This window comes from Sturnira hondurensis, unplaced genomic scaffold (assembly GCF_014824575.4).
Source record: "Sturnira hondurensis isolate 20B ecotype Veracruz unplaced genomic scaffold, ASM1482457v3 Scaffold0010476, whole genome shotgun sequence".
NCBI classification, from domain to species: domain Eukaryota; kingdom Metazoa; phylum Chordata; class Mammalia; order Chiroptera; family Phyllostomidae; genus Sturnira; species Sturnira hondurensis.
In genome coordinates this window covers 72,358-91,955 of record NW_028083107.1, presented here as the reverse complement: position 1 = coordinate 91,955, position 19,598 = coordinate 72,358, and the positions used below count along the sequence as shown (strand labels likewise).

Here is a 19,598-nt window from a genome sequence, read left to right as displayed (position 1 = left end):
TCTCTCAGATGCAGAGTTCAAAACACTCATTATAAGGATGCTTAAGGAACTCATTGAGTACTTCAACAGCATAAAAAAAGAGCCAGGCAGAAGTGGAGAAAATATTAATGGAAATGAACAATTTACAGGGAATCCACAGTACAGTGGATGAAGCTGAGAATCAAATCAATGATTTGGAACATAAGGGACAAAAAACAAGCAATCAGAACAAGAAGAAAGAAGAATCCAAAAATTAAAGATAGTATAAGCAGCCTTTGGGACAACATCAAGCGTTCCAACATTCACATCATAAAGGTGCCAGAAGGAGAAGAGAAAGAGCAAGAAATTGGAACTGTACTTGAAAAAATAATGAAAGAATACCTTCCTGATTTGGTGAAGGAAATAAACATGGAAGTCCAGGAAGCACAGAGAGTCCTAAACAAGATGGATGTAAACAGGCCTATATCAAGACACATCATGATTAAAATACCAAAGGTCAAAGATAAAGAAAGAATTTTAAAAGTAGCAAGAGAAAAGCATTTAGTTACCTAGAGGGGATTTCCCATAAGAATTTCACCTGATTTCTCAAAAGAAATACTGCAGGATAGAAGGGATTTGGCAAGAAATATTCAAAGTCATGGAATGCAGGGACCTACAGCCAAGATTGCTCTGCCCAGCAAAGCTGTCATTTAAAATTGAAGGGTAAATAAAGAGCTCCCCAAACAAGAAAAAACTACAGGAGTTCATTGTCACCAAACCATTATTATATGAAATGTTAAAGGGACGTATTTAATAAAAAGATTAAAAATCTGAATAATAAAATGACAATAAACACATACCTATCAACAAATGAATCTTAAAAACTAACTCAGCAAACAAGGACAGAAACAGAATCATGGGTAAAGAGAGCTTTTGGTGGTTGCCAGAAAGGAGCAGGGTTTGGGGAAATATGTGAAGAAGTAAGAGGATTAAGAAATATAAATTGATAGTTACAGAATAGCCATGGGGATGTAAAGTACAACAAATGAAATGGAGTGGCTAAAGAACTTATATGTATGACCCACAGACATAAAAAACAGGTGGTAAGATAGTCTGAGGGGAGTAGGGCTTGCTGGGTGTAGGGGACAAAAGAGGAAATATTGGAACAACTGTAACAGCACAATCAATAAAATATTTTTAAATATTATTACATAATTAAGATAAAGGAGAAAAGGACCCAACATAAGACAATTCAGAAAGAAAAGGTAAGTGGTATGGGTGTGGGTTAGGTGAGGGCAGATAATGAACAATAACTGACCTTTAAATATCAGCATTCATAAGGTATTCATAATTAAAATGAGTATAGACAAATGGATTACTACAGCACAAAGCCTAGAAATAGACCCGAGCATTTGTAGAAATTAGGTAATATAATGGAGTTTGCCTTCTAAATCACTTATGCATAAATGGTATTGAAACAAGTGGTATTTGACATAGAAAAAATTGACCCATATTTTTCATCACATGCAGAAATAAAATCCAGATGGTTTTAAAAAGTATGTGTAAAGCAAAATTTTGAAACACTACAAAAAAAGTTAGAAAAAAATTTTTATGTTCCAGCGTCAGATTTCTTAATATTTCTAAAATGTGACATAAAAATCAAAATTCCTGTAGGGAAAAAGATTAATAAAATTATTGTGAAAATTTAAAATTTTTGCATGATAAAGAATCCTATAAACAAAAATAGAAAGCCAAGGTGACATACTAGAAGCAAATATATGTAACATGTGTAATTAACCAAACATTAGTATCTAGAATATACAAAGAACTCAGAAAAAAATTTGAGTTCCAGCTCAGATGGAGGAATAGACAAAAATCCTTCACTTCTTTGCACAACCGAAAGGAAGATAACAACCAATATAAAAACAATAAACAATCAGAAGTGGCAGAAAATCAAACTGCATGGAACTCCAACAAATGAGGAATTAAAAAAACAGTCAACCAGACCAGTAGGAGTGAGACAAGGCAGATGGGCGGACAGAGATCCCATGGCAAGGCAGCGCACCGAGCCAGCAGGCCTGGCTGAAAGGACCCGCAGTGAGGTGGTGAACCAGACTGCAAATAAAGGCCTTCCCAGATAAGGTAAAATTAATGGAGTTCATCATCACCAAGCCCTTATTATATGAAATGTTAAAGAGATTTACCTAAGAATTTGAAGATCAAAAACTATGAACAGTAAAATGACAACAAACTCACAACTGTCAACAACTGAACCTAAAAAAATGAACACAAATACTAAGCAAACAACTAGAACAGGAACAGAATTGAAGAAATGGACATCACATGGAGGGTCCTCAGTGGGGAAAAAGAGGGAAAGAATGGGGGGAAAAGGTACAGGGAATAAGAGGCATAATTGATAGGCATTAAATAGACAGGGAGAGGTTAAGAATGACTTAGGAAACAGAGAAGTCAAAGAACTTACATGTACAACTCACTAACATGAACTAAGGGGCAGAATGCTGGAGGGTTGGGGGTGGAGGGGAGATAAAGGGGGAAAATTGGGAAAACTGTAATAGCATAATCAACAAAATATACTTTTAAAAAGGAGGAAAAAAGAACTCATACAAATCACTAAGTAAAACATGACCAAACAAAAAAGTTAGCAAATGTAGTTGTCTCTGGATATTGTTTTGGAAGGATGTGGAGGCAAATGAAGCTGGAGCTAGATACAAGGGAAGATAAACTTTATCTGAAATGTTTCATTTTATTACAATATATCTTCAGGACTTCCAGCCAAGATACAGGCATAGGTAGACACACTGTGCCTCCTTGCACAACCAAAATAAGGACAACAAAAAATTTAGAAACTAAAAAACAACCAATATGGACAAAAATTGAACTGTATGGAAGTCCAACAACCAAGCAGTTATAGAACAAACATTCATCCAGACCAATAGGAGGGGCGGAGCTGGGCAGCCAGATGGAGAGGGCTCTAAGCAAAGCAGCGGCTGGCAGACCCAGGTGCACAAGGCAGCTGCGGGAGGACCCGGCAAGGTGATAGATGATGGATGGGCATGGTGCACAAGGCAGCTGGTGGATTGGGCAGTCCTGTGTTTGTGTGCAGATAAACAAAGTAAAACTGGGGAGTGGGACAGACTGCAAAACCCAGAGTTCCAGTGTGGGGAAATAAAGCCTCAAAACAACAACTGAAAAACACCAGTGGTGTTGAGGCAGTAGGAGAAACTCCCAGCCTCACAGGAGAGTTTGTTGGAGAGACCCACAGGGTCAAGAATGTACACAAACCCACTCACCTGGGAATTGGCACTAGAAGGGCCCAGTTTACTTGGGAGAATAGGCAGAAGGGACTGAAATCTGGCAGAAAGCACAGCAAGAGCCTTTGTTCCCTCTCAGATCCCTCCCCAACATACTGCATCACAACCCAGCAACTGGGTTGCCCTGACCTGGAGAACACCTAAGGCTCCACCCCTCACTACATAACAGGTGCATCAAGACAAAAAAAAATGGCCCAAAGGAAAGAACAGATCAAAGCTCCAGAAAAAGTACAACTAAGTAATGAAGAGATAGCCAGCCTATCAGATGCACATTTCAAAGCACTGGTGATCAGGATGCTCACAGAACTGGTTGAATTTGGTCACAAATTACATGAAAAAAATGAAGGCTACACTAAGTGAAATAAAGGTAAATGTACAGAGAACCAATAGTGATGGGGAAAAAACTGGGACTCAAATCAATGGAGTGGACCAGAAGGAAGAAAGAAACAACCAATCAGAAAAGAATGAAGAAACAAGAATTCAAAAAAAAATGAGGAGATGCTTAGGAACCTCCAGGACATCTTTAAACATTCCAACATCCAAGTTATAGGGGTATCAGAAGAAGAGGAAGAGCAACAAGTAGAAAACTTATTTGAACAAATAATAAAGAAAAACTTCCCAAATCTGGTAAAGGAAATAGACTTCTAGGAAGTCCAGGAAGCTCAGAGAGTCCAAAAGAAGGTGGACCCAAGGAAGAACACACCAAGACTCATCATCATTACATTACCCAAGATTAAAATGAAGGAGGGAATCCTAGAAGCAGCAAGAGATAAGGAGACAGTTACCTACAAAGGAGTTTCCATCAGACTGTCAGCTGATTTCTCAAAAGAGAGCTTGCAGGCAAGAAGGGGCTGGAAAGAAGTGTTCAAAGTCATGAAAGGCAAGGACCTACATTCAAGAATACTCTATCCAGCAAAGCTCTCTTTTAGAATGGAAGGGCAGATAAAGTGCTTCCCAGGTAAGGTCAAGTTAAAGGAATTCATCATCACCAAGCCCTTATTATATGAAATGTTAAAGGGACTTATCTAAGAAAAAGAAGATAAAAAATATGCACAGTAAAATGACAGCAAACTCGCAATTATTAACAACCACACCCAAAACAAACACAAAAACAACCAAGCAACTGGAACAGAACCACAGAAATGATGATCACATGGAGGGTTAGCAACAGGGGAATGGGAGGGGAATAGAGGGGGAAAAGTTACAGAGAATAAGTAGCATAGATGGTAGGTAGAAGATAGACAGGGGGAGGGTAAGAATAGTATGGGAAATGTAGAGGCTAAAGAATTTATAATTATGATACATGGACATGAACTAAAGAGGGGAATGTGGGTGGGAGAGTGTGTGAAGGGTGGAGGGGAGTGAAGGGGGGAAATGGGACAACTGTAATTGTATAATTAATAAACTATATTTAAAAAGAAAATATATCTTTAGCATAAATGACAAAATGCTAAGACTTGTTCATTCTGAGCAGTATATAGTGGTTATTTGTTTACTGTTTTAGTTAATTCTCCAAGTTTCTTTCAAAATATTTAAAATTATTCCAAGGTTAAAAAGAAAAAAAACAAGAAAATAAACTCATAATCAGGGGTGTCCAACCCACAGCCTATGGGCCACACGTGGCCTAGGATGGCTATGAATGTGGCCCAACACAAAAATCATAAATTTACTTAAAAACTTTTTCTTTGTTCATAAGTTTTTGTTAGTGTTTGTGTATTTAGTGCATGGCCCAAGACAATTCTTCTTCCAGTGTGGCCCAGAGATTCCAAAAGTTTGGATGCCCCTGTAAATGTAAACTATAAATTTGTAATAATAAATTTGAACAAAGTGAAAGAAATAGAAGTTAATATTTAAATAATAGTTTCCCTCTTTGCAGAATGTTTTGTTGAAACATCAAATCACCCAAGTAACTCAGCGCCCCACAGCCCACATTTGGTGCCCTGGGACTTCTCGTTTTTTTTCCAAAACTAAAATCACCTTTGAAAGGGAAGAGATTTCAGACTATCAATGAGATTCAGTAAAACATGGCAGGGAACCTGATGGTGATTGGGAGAACTGTGTGAAGTCCCAAAGTGCCTACTTTGAAGGGCACTGAGGTGTCATTGTCCTATGTACAATGTTTCTTGTATCTTGTATCATCTTTAATATATGTCTCTGCTTTTCATATTACATGACCAGATACCTTCTGGTCAGATCTTCGTATGTTCATAGGAAGGAAACAAAAGTGACCAAGAAACACAAAGTATTCACACTCACTATAATAAAAGAAACATACAAAAACAGGAAGACACCATTTGCCTCTATCAGATTATCAAAGCTATTAAAAGAATGATAATAGCCAGCATGGACATAGGTATAAGAGCAGAAACTGGCCATCTTATACAGTGTGCCAACTTCACACATATATCAAGAGCCTTTAAATTTTTTATATCCTTAAGCCCAGTAATGCCTCTTATAAAAACCCATATTAAGAAAACCATTCATTTAACAAATATTTAGTGAGGATCTACAGCATGTCAGACATTGTTCTAGGTATTGGGAGATACTACAATGAATAAAACAGAGAAAAATCCCTGTGTTCAAGGAACTTACATTTTAATACAGGATCCAGGCAACAAGTAAAATACTTAGTCTATTAGATGATGATACAGACCAAGGAGAAAAAAATAAAGCAAAAAAGGAGAAGAGTAAGTGTGTATGAAAGAAGGGTTTGCATATTTGTGTAGTCATTACAGAAAACCTTACTGAGGTGACTTTTGAATAAAGACCTGAAAGAGGTGTGGATCAAAGAAGCAAAGATAGATATCTAAAGGTATACATTGCAGGACTATTCATGATAACTTACTATCGAAAATAATTTAAATGACCACCCTGGCTGGTGTGGCTCTGTGGATTGAGGGCCAGCCTATGAACCAAAGGGTCTCTGTTTCCATTCCCAGGCTAGGGCACATGCCTGGGTTACAGGCCAGGTCCCCAGTTGGGGGTGCATGAGAGGCAACCACATGTTGATGTTTCTTTCCCTCTCTTTCTCCTTCCCTTTCCTTCTCTCTGAAAATAAGTAAATGATTTTTTAAATTAGTAAATAATTTAAATGACCAATACAAAATCCATTAAATAATTATGGTATAAATTGTACAACTGAAAATTATGCAGCTCTCAAAATTGTTTAAAGAGTGATGAATCACATGGGGAAATGCTCACAATATAATACCAATGAAGAAGCCAAATATAAAATAGTACATATAAGGTAGGATCCTAATTTTGTAAACATGGAAACACATCTGGAGGGAAGTAGAACAAGCTATCTTTGGAGTAAGTATTTAGAGGTTGTGCTAACTTCTCTCCATTTTCTAAATTGTCTACTATGAGGCTGTTTTATTTTTCTAACTAGAGAAAAACAGTTTAAAGGTAGATATTACAGTTTTAAGAGAAATTAGTAAATGTACAAACATTTTTAAATGCTCATTCTGGTCAGCCATCCCTAGAGTACCAAGTCTAGATTTGAACATAGTATATTAAGGATAGTACTGAAAAATGAAGCATCTCCCATAAGAGATACTCAAAACACATGTCATATGAGCTCAAGAATTGGGACTATATGGCCTAGAAAAAAGATAAAATTATCTTAAAACTTTTAAATGACTATTGCAGGGAAGGGAAATGGAAATTACTCAGCACTCCTAGTTGTTCCTCAGCGGAGCACAACCAATAGGTTAGATTCAGAAGACAGATTTTAAGTTAGTATGAAGAAGAACTTGCTAACAATTACAACTATCATCAGATGGTTTTAAGCAACCTTTCCTGGGACTATTCACCCTGAAAAAAATAACACCATACATAGTGGGTGATAAGACTCCCATTACATAATTGGTAATAACTCTGCTATTTCTGAGCTCCTGTTGTAATATTCTTAAGTTATTTTATGCTATGATCATATTCACCTCCCCTTCTGTTTCAAAAATCTATGTAATACTTGATTCCTTTTAAGAAATTATTTTAAAATAGGAAAGCACCTTTCAAAATATACATACTGGACATTTTTAGTCTTCCTTCTGTATATGGTGAGGACACATAGTATGTACAAATACCAATACCTTTAAAATCATGGGGTTCTTTTGCTTTTATCTTATTTTTGTTAACTCAGTCATGTACACCTCCTCTCAGCCTAAAAAAGATTTAAGGTTAAACAGTTTGTCATCCTGTATCATACATATTTGAGGCAGATGTTGCTGATGCCCTTGAGACAGTCTTTCTAATTCCAGAGAAGTTCCTATCCTCTCCAGATCCTCACAGAGGGTGAGGTCTTGGTCTATGAATCTATGAAGGAATAAGATCCTGGCAAAGCCCTGCCCCGTGGTAAACCACTGTTCTGTCTCAAATGAGAAGCAAAGGAATTCTTTCTTTAATTCCATATTTATCACTTTTATTTGCTCTTAATTACCCCAGTCTTCTGAAAAACAGGTGACAGGATGAAGATATGCAGGGTCAAGATCAAGTCATAAGCATTGTGCTTGGAAAGGTTATGAGAAACAGTGCATCTGCAATGTACCAAAGGGAGGTAATAAACAACAAACCAGGACTATAGAACCTGTAGGTGAGGTGAGAGCTGGTGAAAGAGAGATCCTGTCATTCTCAATTCTCTATCTATGAAATAAAGATGAATTTTGGATGAGGAGAAGTTCTGGGAATGAGGCTGAACATAGGTGTGCTGAATTTTGAGCTAAAGCATCTCCCCTTCTTTCCACCCTGTTTAGTATCTCATGACTATGCCTTTATTCAATAATATCTGAGAACCTCTTATGTTACAAGAATTGGGAGAGACACTGAGGATAAAACTTGTCAACATAAGAAACTTCCAAACCTGTAAGAATTGTTATGAGTTTATTTGAGCCAAATTGATGACAATTTCTGGGAAACAAAACCTCATAAAATATTTTTCTATTACTAACCAATATTTTCCTCTAACTATAATATCTTCCACCCTAAGAAGAGATTACCTGCATCATTACATTTCAAAATATGAGATAATCACCGTGCCTCTCTTTCACAGTACTCTGTCCAATTTTCTTTTCAGTGCCCTTAGTTTATTTCACACTAGTGGAAATACCACCTAATACTAAAATTTACTACAGATTTTAGAATACAGTGACCTTAGCTTTCAGGACAGTCATGATTTCAGCAATCTCAGGAATGAAACAAAGCAGAGGCCCTTCTATTATCACTTCCAAACCCTGTGAATACTTCCATCAAAATTAACAATCTTCAGAATTCCATATCAAATCCTTAGTGTTGCATAAATAAGTGACTGAGCCTGAACTTAAGAACCATGAGAATGTAATATAGAACAGAGCATGAACTATACAACATTACAGCTGGAAGAATCTTTATAAATCATCTAGGTCTAGTCCAACCCTTCTCATTTTACAGTTATAGAAACTGAGGCTCAAACAAGACATTTGCCATAAGAGATGAAGTTGTATCCAAGCCAGGACTAGACTCTAGACTAGGCTATCAGAAATCCCATTTAAAAAGATATTTTTAATATTTGATTCTTTATTTTTTTCTTCTTATCAAGTACCTATTTCTCTAACTTGTTAAATAGGGGAGAATCAGGGGACCTGGAGAGAGGGCTGGTTCTTTGAGAATTTCAGTTAAACAACATGACATATAACCTAGTTTTCAAGTAACCCTGTGATTCTGTAGGCATGAAGCTAGAGGGAAGCTGACTATTCCTTACAATAGTATCATCTGCCAAACTCTGCGAAATAAATATGTCTCATCCAGTCTTAACCATTAGTACGCACTGTGAGCATAAGAGTAGGGAGAACTATTAGTAGGGAGGGGTGTCATTTACCAGTACTCAATTCTGCTGAAAAGTCTAATAATGTTGACCATATATTTCTTCTTAAAGTAGTACATTTTCCTCTACACAGTAAGCACAATGTATAACTATATAGTTCAATAGTTTAGAGAACATCTATCTGTCCATCTAAACCATGAGCCCCAAGGTGGCAACAACCATGTCTGTTTTGCTCACCATTATATTCTCCATGCTTAGTAAATGGTATGTATTTGAAAATAATTGTCCAACCAATGGATAAAAGTCTCTCTTCTCTTGGCTCTTTCATAATACTATACTCTCCTAATTTTCCTTCCACAGGTCTGACTTCTCCTCCTTTGTAGCCTTCACCCAGGCTCATCTTTGTTTTTCCCATATCCTTGGATCCCTTCTTTCTACTTCAAGAACAACCTCTTTATCAATGACTTTCAAATCACTCTCTCCAGGTGACTTCTTCCCAGAGTTTAAATTCCACATTTTTTCAACTGTACCCAGCACTTCTTGCTGGGCTCTAGCAGTAGTACTATCTATGTGTGACCTCAGCGTATCAAGTCACTCCCCCTCTCAGGATCAGTTTGTTCATCCACAAAATGAGGAAGTCAATCCTCTACAGTATATAGAGCACAACCCTAATCTTCCAAGCTAGCATTCTATCTTGTTTACAGTCAAGCTCTCAACCCATCCTGCCAAACATTTTTCATAGACTTTCACCATGTACTCTACTCCAAACACAGCTGAGCATTTCACTATTTTCCAATACATGCCCTCTGCTTTTCTGGCCTCTGCCTAGAACACCATTCCCATCCTCCAAGCTCTGCAGGTTCAAAATGTGTCTAATCTTCCAAGCCCAGTTCAAACATGACTTTCAGGAACTGTCTTTGATCTCTTTGGCTACAAGCCCCTTTCCTCTGTTTTGATGGGTGTGGATCTCATTCTTTGAGTATAATAGTTGTCTGTATACTTCTTCCCTCTCTTACTTTGTCATCTTGGAGGACAGAGGCTATTGCTAAATCAGCCTGTCTCTCATTTCCTTTGATTCATAGTATGCACTTAGAAACGTACTAAATAGATTCAGTTTAGACCATATCACTAGCCCTGATTAAAAGCCTTTCATCAGTTTCTGTGTTTCTGGAATAAAGACCAAAATCCTTACAACAGCTCACTCCAGACATTCCAGCTTTTGTTATATTTCTCAAATTCACTGTTTTTCTCATTTCAGTGAACTCCTGCATGTTCTTCCCCTCATCTAGAATACTATTCTATCCCCTCCATCACTCCCACCCCACCTTCATGTCTCTACTCAGCCTTAATATCACTTCTTCAAGGACGATTTTCTTAAACCCAAAGCTAAGATCAATTTCCTCTGTTATATGCCTTTATAGCCCCGTATCCCCACACTTTTCCTTCAGAGCATTTATGGCTGCTGAAATAACACAGTTGTGTGATAATCTGATTTATTGCTTCTTCCACATCAAACCATAAGCTCCAAGTAAGCAAGGATGGTGTCTGTTTTGCTCATCTTTGTATTATCTATATGGTGCCTAACCACATCAATGAGTAAACAGCTGTTGAATGACTGAATTGAAGAATGACTGAATTGAAGGTAAAGACTTTAGATTTGGCTTCCTATAATTCCTTCAAAGTAAAATTGGGATGCCATGTAACTCTTTAGAGTGGATAAGCTAGCCTTCCAGTCACCATAAGAAATTTATAAAATAGGATAAATACTGCCTCTCAAATACTGGAAGTAAACCAAAATTACTTTTCTTTAATGACAGTATGACCCCAAAAGACACAACTAATACAAAGTAGTTTATTAATTCACTTAGCAAACATTTATTAAGTACCTGTTCTATGCCATACGTTAGCTTGTAGCTGCTGGTACAATAAACTTGACTGACACAGCCTCCACTTGATTGGAATATTTAATCTAAGAGTGGAATTTATATAAGCTTTAAAAACTTTCATGACATTCACAATACCTCTTTCATGAAGATATTAAGTTATTTATCATATAAGTACAGCACACTAACTGCACCACATGAGCTCCAAAATTGAAACTGCCACAGGTGAGGAGTGAAAGATATGAAGTTATTTTTTTAATTTTTAAAAGATATTTTATTTCTTTATTTTTAGAGGGCAAGGGAGGAAGAGAAGAGAAACATTAATGTGTGGTTGCTTCTCAGGCACCCTCCACTGGGGACCTGGCCTGCAACCCAGGCATGTGCCTTGACTGGGAGTCAAACCTTTGGTTTGCAGACCAGCACTCAATCCACTGAGCCACACCAGCCAGGGTGATATTAAGTTCTTTATCAAAGAAGACATTTAACCTGAGGGTGAGAGATCACCTGGCAGAGATGATTTAGAAATTTTAACTGGGCCCAATCTAGGCCTCTAAAATTAGTTAGGCAGGTAGCCTAGAATACTGCTGCTCAAAGTGTGGTCCACAGAGCAGTACCTGCCCATGAACATATGTTATTAGGCACCAACACTCTAATGACAGAAATTGAGAATAAACACTTACAAAATGTTACAGCATTTGGCAAAAAATTATTTCTCTTTTGAAGCTAATAATAACACTATAAATTTATACTTTGCATATTTTTCTTTATTTTTTAGCAATTTATAGTTAATGTATTTTACTAAAGTTACAGTCTGTGGTGCATTGGAATATTTGAAAAAAAACCTGCCACTTCTCCAAGATACTTTGTCAAACACTGGAACAGCAAGTTCAGGATTACTACCTGGCAGTTCATTATAATGTAAAATCTCAGGTGCCACCTCAGATCCTCTGAATCCGAATTAGCATTTTAAGAAGATCCCCAGGGAATTCTTTTGCACATTAAAGTTTGAGAAGCACTGGCTAGATGATTTCTGAAGACCTTTAGAGCCTTGAAATTTATAGTTTACTTGAAATTTTTAAAAAATTCTGAGGTGATAGCCTCCACCTCAGCATTTTACAGATGGAAAAACTGAGGTCCATAGAAAGAAGGTCATGTGTCCAAGGTAACTGAAAAATGGTAGAGCTAGGAATAGAACTAATGTTTGCTAACACCCAAGTAAGTTCTCCACTCTAGCATGCTGCATGCTCACTCCTATTTTACCCAATCCCATTCAATACCATCGCTCAGTGATGTCATTGTTTTATCAGAAAGTATCTCAGAAACAAATTCTTCTTCTTCCTTCCAAATATGGTATGAACCTTGAATCACCACTATTTGAACTGTCTCCTTTATAATAACTACCCTTAAACCCTGCTTCTCAAGTCTTCCACCATGCCTATTGTCTGACTGCTAAATGGATTTTCTGGGCTTTTAGAAGGACTAGAACCAATTGATTCCTGGTCTTTAGGAAAAGAGAATAGTTTCTTTCTTCCCATCAGTCCACTTGATATCAGACAGAAAGGTTTTCCAAGGAAAAGAACATACACGGTTAACACTGCTTTAGAAAGCTCAGTACAATTAGTTTGTGGCTGACAATCAAGAGAATGGGATACTAGACCATATTAATAAAAGTTTAGTCACCAAAAAGAAGCAAATGATAACCCTTTACTTATGATCTTGTCAGATCTGATGCTTGACAGGAAAAGTGTGATTGCTGCCTTCAACTATCTGAAGAGCTATTATTAAGAAACAAATTTGTTTCATATAATTCCAAAGAACCAATGAATAAAGGTTATAGGGAGACAGAGCTTAGCTTATAATGGAGATCATTTTCTGACAGAGTTTCTCAAAGACAGAAAGATCCATCTAATGAGCTCTCTGTCTTTGCAAGGGAGTTCAAATAGAAATCAGTCAACAAATTGAATGCTTAGATAAATTAAAGAACTGGGTGAAGAAATAAGGCTTAATGATCTTTAGCAATCATTCCAGTTCCAAGGTTTTAGTATTCTAAAATTTTCAGGACAGGGTGACCCTAAACCTTCAGAAAATATGGTCCTAAAAGGAATTTTTTTTCACTCAACGTGAGATGGATGAGGCTTTGACAGTGGCAAAGTGAAGTCTTTCCAGGCATCCTTTCAAAGGAAAACAAGCTGGCCAAGGAAAGCTTTTTGGGCAGTCCCTACAGCAAACCCTATTGAGGATTGGCTCCACAATAGCCAGTCACTATGCTCCAACATAAGTTTCTCTTATGCTACACAAAGGTCTGGCTACTACTTTAACCAACCCCCCCAAATCTTGCCACGTAGCACCCTACCTACTGTATCTACATTTGCCTAACAGAGAAAGGTTCAAAATTCTCCCCAAGGAGGCAGTAGTGCTTAATGGTGTAGGCTATGCATTCTGGAACCAGGTTGTCTGTGTTTTAATTCCCAATTGGGACATTTAATTATTCTGTAACTTGGAAAATCTACTTAACTTTTCTGTGCCTCAGTTTCCTCATCAGTAAATCAAAGATAAAAATAATATCTACTTCATATGGTTGATGTAAGAATAATACACATTAAACCTCAGTCCAAGATCCAACACTTACTAAGCAATATTAGTCAGCAATATTAGCAATAAGTAATATTGATGTTATAATTACATCATGGACCCATCACTGTTGAAAACTCAAAAAGCCCCCATCAAGCAACCAGATCCCTTCCCCCTACCAGTTCAGAAAGGCTATATAAGAGCTTCAACCAGTCCTTGCATAGCTCTAGACATGCAGACTTGCTGACCCTCAATAAGCCATATTATTCACAACAGGAACACTAGCTCCTCACCCTGTCTCTCTAAATCCAACAGCCACCCCTACCCCAGTCTTCCCGCTTAGGCAACCCTCAGCCACAGAGAAGCAGCAAACTGGAAGCCAGTTCCAGACAAACCATCAGGTGTTTCTTCCCTCCCAAGGACACAGCTGGACCAAATGCCATGTTTGCCAGCATGTTGGGGGTAAGGCATCTGAATCCCTGGTCTAGCCTGTCAGCTCAACTAACTGGGATGGGGAGTGGACAGGCAATGGGGTTTCCCACAGGGAAGCAAGAGAAGCCTCCCAAGTTTGTGAAGCAGCTCAGGGTAGGTCTCAATCTGCTTTTAAAGGAAGCAATTATTTACAACTTTCTGCTTGCTTGCATTTGGGGAAGGTAATAGGGAGATAGGAAAAGGAACTGCATAGTGTTCTTCTTTCTCATTTCCAGCAAGGAGAAGCAGCTGCAGAGAAAGAGTTAAAGGAGAAAGGAAGCTCCAGCTATTACTCCATTCCCTGTGCCTAGGGCTGTCTGGAGGGTCATGACAGTGCTGTCTGCTCTGGCTAAGGGCCATAGGATGGCTTTCTGAAGCAGCTGAGCCCCCCCCCCCCCAGGCAATTTGCAAGGTCAATGCTGACCTGCTTCCAAAGAAGAACAAAACAATTCAGTGACAACGAAGCAAATCGCGCATACACCACATCACAACACCCCCTCCCTAAATCAGGTTTTATCCCAGCGCCTTCCTGCCCAGATGCAGACTCTATGCTTCCACTAGCCCCACAGGGAACCCAGGATAGCATAACAGCTGCAGAGCATGTCTCGCCTTCCCGGCCAACCCAAGAAGACTCTCAGTATGGGGGAGAGATGCTATCGCTAAAGAAGACCTGAGGCTGGGGGAGGGGGAAGGAGGGACATCTAGGTTTCTTACCAAGCGCCACAGTCACTTCCCTGAAGTGGACAGAAGAAAAGGATGAATTAACTGAAACAAGTTGGAGGTTGAGCCCTCACAGAGCTCTGCTTCCTCTTCTCTTTCTCTGGGTCTCTATCCTGGTCCCTCTCTCCTCTGTCTCTCTGGTTTGCTTGCTGGCTTGCGCGGGCTCTCGCTCTCCCTCACCCTCCCTCTCCCTCTCTTCCTCTCTCCTCCCCCTTCTCTCTCTCTCTCTCTCTCTCTCTCTCTCTCTCTCTCCTTTTCCCCTCCCTCCCTCTCTTTCTTCTCTTTCCCCCCTCTTTCTCTTTCCCTCTTCCTTCCTTCCTTCCTTCCTTCCTTCCTTCCTTCCTTCCTTCCTTCCCTCCCTCCCTGTCCCCTCCCCCTTTGCTGGCTTCAGATTTACCACGGAGCATGCAGCTGTACTGGGGCTCCAAATACAGAGCTGCAAGGCTTTGGATCTGTAGTTGTTTTAGGAAAGACTAAAGTACTGTTTTATTCCTTAACGTATCCAGCAGAGAAATCGAGGGAAGCTCAAAGAGAAGGGGAGGAGCAGAGGAAGCAAGGGGAAGAGAAAGAGAGCAAAAGAGTAAAAGCGAATGGGATAAAGGAAGTATGGATTACCCTAGCTGATGTGTAATGCTTACTAAGCTGCTTCAAGACAGAGAAAGTGGTCTCTATCCCTTACATCTTTATTGATGAGCGTTCTTAGCGAAGGCTCCAAATAAAGATTTGACAATCCTGTCTGTTAACATTCTACATCTGAGGACAAAAATGGGTTTTAGAAAATCATACATCAAAGATTGTCATTCCCACCTCACTAAGACAAAAGGGTTCAGCCACATTGATCCTCCAATGACCTAAAGGCCACCCCACCCCCAACCAAGTAGAATTATGAACCCAATTCAGAACTGTCAGCTGGAGCTTCCCTTCAGGCAAAACAGAAAAGCTGCAAAACCACAATGCTTTCCTTTCAAAAAACTGCTGGGAATATGTGTACATAAGTGTGTGAGCCCACATGAGAGTTTGCACAAAGGGGAAGAGGAGGGGGAAATAAGGAGATTAATTCAAAGTATAAAATAATTATATTCTCATTGGGGTACAATAAACCTGGGCATAATAACAAAGCAACAGGGGGTGGAAAGAGACCTACACTAAGAATAAAATAAAGGAAATTAGGTTTGAGTTCTTCCTCTGAAAAACTACTGTTACCTTCAAATCATCTCTTCAATCTTCCCCATTATCTCAATGGCACAATGAATGGTGATGGATGTAGATGATCTTGAAAACCCCATTTGAACCTAGCAATCTAGACTCTAAGACAGGAAAATCCCAGGTGAAAGAGGAATTGATCTATAGAGGAGAGTGAATATATAGACTACCAATTTCAAAGGTTCTACAAAGTTTAGTACCCAAATTGGACCCCAAATCACACTTCACAGACATTCCACTTTGAGTGTTTCAGGGGTAATATGAATATGAGCGTATGCGTAGAAATCTGTGCCTATCAAAGAGTTTAGCTTCCACCTGCATATCATGATTAGGATTAAAGGTGTTTTTACAAAACCCCTCATAATTTGTTCTCCAGCACATTTAGTCAGAGAATCAAAATGATCATCAGGGTATCTAGCTGAATGTGAGTTACGTTGTGTATGTTAAAGAGCACTGGCCTCAAAATACATACAGGGACTAGGACATAACAGGCATTTAAATTTTTTCCCACAGTATGCTATTTCTGTTTAAACTATTATCCTCTTGGGTTCCCTCTCAAAAAACTTCCTAAAACTCTCGTATCCTATTCAGTGAGACACATGTACTCCACTCCAACTACACTCTTCTTCAAAAGCATATACCCACCATTGAGTACAGAGAGAGAGAGGGACAGGGATCCATAGACTCAAAGTCCCTGAGCTGAGAGGACCCATAAATATAACCATCTCAGTGTACAGAAAGAGAAGCTGGCCCACAGAAAAAAATTACTTTATACAATGTCATAGTGAATCAGTGACTAAATCGAGGCCAGCACCCAGACTGATGACCCCAGGTGTAGTATTTTTGTTTATCAAAGCAACATGCAAGTTGTATATAAAGCAAGTGTTTATGTGATCACATAGTTAAGAACACTACTTCCCGCAGAAATGTGCATGTTTTGTGTACATTTGTTTACATAGGTTGCTTCCAGTACTTGGCTATTGTGCTGCTGTGAACATTGGGGTGAATAGGTTCTTTTTTTCCCCTTTTTTAAATATATATATTTTATTGATTATACCATTACAGTTGTTCTATTCCCCCCTTCATTCCCCTCCCCCCGGCACACCCCCTCCCCCACCATTCCGCCCCTTAGTTTATGACCATGTGTCTCAAGTTCTTTAGATCCTATATTTCCCCTACTATTCTTGCCCTACCCCCTATCTATTTTCTACCTACCATCTATGCTATTTTCTGTACCTTCTCCCCTCTTCTCCTCCTTCCACTCCCCTGTTGCTAACCCTCCATGTGTTCTTCATTTCTATGGTTCCACTCCTGATCTAGCTGTCCTCTTGGTTTGCTTTTGTTTTAGGTGTGGTTGTTAATAACTGTGTGTTTGCTGTCCTTTCACTGTTCATATTTTTCATCTTCTTTTTCTTAGATAAGTCCCTTTAGCATTTCATATAATAAGGGCTTGGTAATGATGAACTCCTTGAACTTGACCTTATCTGAGAAGCACTTTATCTGTCCTTCCATTCTAAATGAAAGCTTTGCTGGATAAAGCCATCTTGGCTGTAGGTCTTTGGATTTCATGACTTGGAATACTTCTTTCCAGCCCCTTCTTGCCTGTAAGGTCTCTTTTGAGAAATCCGCTGACAGTCTGATGGGTACTCCTTTGTAGGTGACTGTCCCCTTATCTCTTGCTGCTTCTAGAATTCTCTCCTTCATTTTCATCTTGGCTAATTTAATTATGATGTGCCTTGGTGTGTTCCTTCTTGGGTCCAACTTCTTTGGGACTCTCTGAGCTTCCTGGATTTCCTGGAAGTCTATTTCCTTTGCCAGACTGGGGAAGTTCTCCTTTATTATTCGTTCAAATAAGTGTTCCACTCGTGGCTGTTTCTTTCCCCCTTCTGGTACCCCTATAATCCAGATGTTGGGACATTTAAAGATGTCCTGGAGGTTCCTAAGCCTCTCCTCATTTTTTTGAATTCTCGTTTCTTCATTCTTTTCTGGTGGGATGTTTTGTTCTTCCTTCTGGTCCATTCCATTGATCTGAGTCCCAGTTTCCTTTCCATCACTATTGGTTTCCTGTGCATCTCCCTTCATTTCAATTAGTTTAGCCTTCATATGTTCCTATAATTTGTGACTATAATCTACCAGTTCTGTGAGCATCCTGATAAATAGTGTCTTGAATTGTGCTTCTGAGAGGCTGGCAATTTCTCGGTCTCTTAGAGTTATTGGCTCTGGGGCTTTCAGTTCTTCTTGCGCCATCTTTTGGACTGTTCGTGCCTGTTATGTATGAGGAACGGAGCCCTAGGTGTTCACCAGGGTGGGGCAACTCAGTCGCTAGGTTGTGACGCTGTATGTGGAGGCGGGGTCAAAGAGGAGCAATGGCGGTCCTGTCTACTGCCTCCAGCTGCTGGGACCCGTGCTTTCTGTCCCACTGTGCACAAATGTGCAACCGCGGTCAACTCTACGCCACTGGGTTCACCCGCTGGGGCCTGAGCCGTCCATCTCACTGTGCACAAATGTGCGACCCTGATCAGTCCGCCCCACACCCCAACTGGGTCCGTGCTGCCCACATGCGATCTTTCCTGCCTGACCCTGCTCCACTTCTGGCTCCACCCCTCTTACCAGTCCCAGTTGAATGGTTCATTTTTCAGACTTCCATATAATTCAATTTTCTGTTCTTTGGCTGTGTCTTTGTTTACTAAACCTTTCTTTTATTCAAACTTGGTTGTGGGAGAAGGCACAGTGTTTCCACCTATGCCTCCATCTTGGAGGAAGTCCTTAAATAGGTTCTTTTGAATTGGTGTTTCAGGGTTCTTAGGGTAACACTCATTGAGATTAAAAAATTAGCAAAATGGCAAAACAAAATAGTATGAACTAGCTACGGTTGCTATATTATTTCCTAGGGCTGCCATAAAAAATCTGTTGGCTTAAAACAATAGAAGTTTATTTTCTCACAGTTCTGGAGGCCAGACGCCTGACATCAAGATACTGACAGGGCCACACTTTCCCCAAAGATTATAGAAGGAAAATTTTTCCTTGCATCTTTCACATTCTGGTGGTGTTTTGCGTTCCCTCACTTGTAGAAACATCACTCCAATCTCTGCTTCAGTCTTCAAATTATCTCCTCCTTTGTGTCTCTAAGTGACCAAATCTCCCCATCTTTTCTCTTATCAAGAGACCAGTCACTGGATTTAGGGCCTACCCTTAAATCCAGGATTATTTATTTCAAGATATTTATCTAATTACTTCTGCAAAGACTGCACATCCAAATAAGATCCATCCTTAGGTTCTGGGTAGACATGATTTGGGGGGGGCACACTATTCAACCCACTACAGTGAATGGCCAACTTTTTTTTCCAAATAAAGGCACTAAACACCTATCTGGTGTAGTTCAGTGGATTGAGTTTAGGCCCTCGAACCAAAGGATCAAGGTTCCCTGTCAGGGCACGTGCCTGGGTTGCAGGCCAGTTCCCAGCACGGGATGCATGAGAGGCAAGCATACATTGATTTCTCCCCCTCACTCCTTCCATTCCCCTCTAAAGATAAATAAATAAAATCTTTTTAAAAAGACACTAAACAAATAAATCCTCTAGGGGACAATAATTTTTTAAAGAAAAGATATTGCCCTAGCTGCTGTGGCTCCGTGGATTGAGTGCCAGCCTACAAACTAGA

At 39.3% G+C, this 19,598-nt stretch overlaps 1 protein-coding gene across 2 annotated transcripts in view; it reads right to left on the bottom strand.

Annotated features, from left to right (window-relative positions):
- GABRA3 (gamma-aminobutyric acid type A receptor subunit alpha3) overlaps positions 1-14,889 on the bottom strand; it is a 386,743-nt gene extending 371,854 nt beyond the window's left edge. For both annotated transcript variants that reach the window (XM_037059217.1, XM_037059218.1), the window contains exon 1: positions 14,730-14,889. The gene's annotated coding sequence lies outside the window, so the exon portion shown is untranslated. The remainder of the gene's footprint in view (positions 1-14,729) is intronic.
- Positions 14,890-19,598: the final 4,709 nt, after the last annotated feature.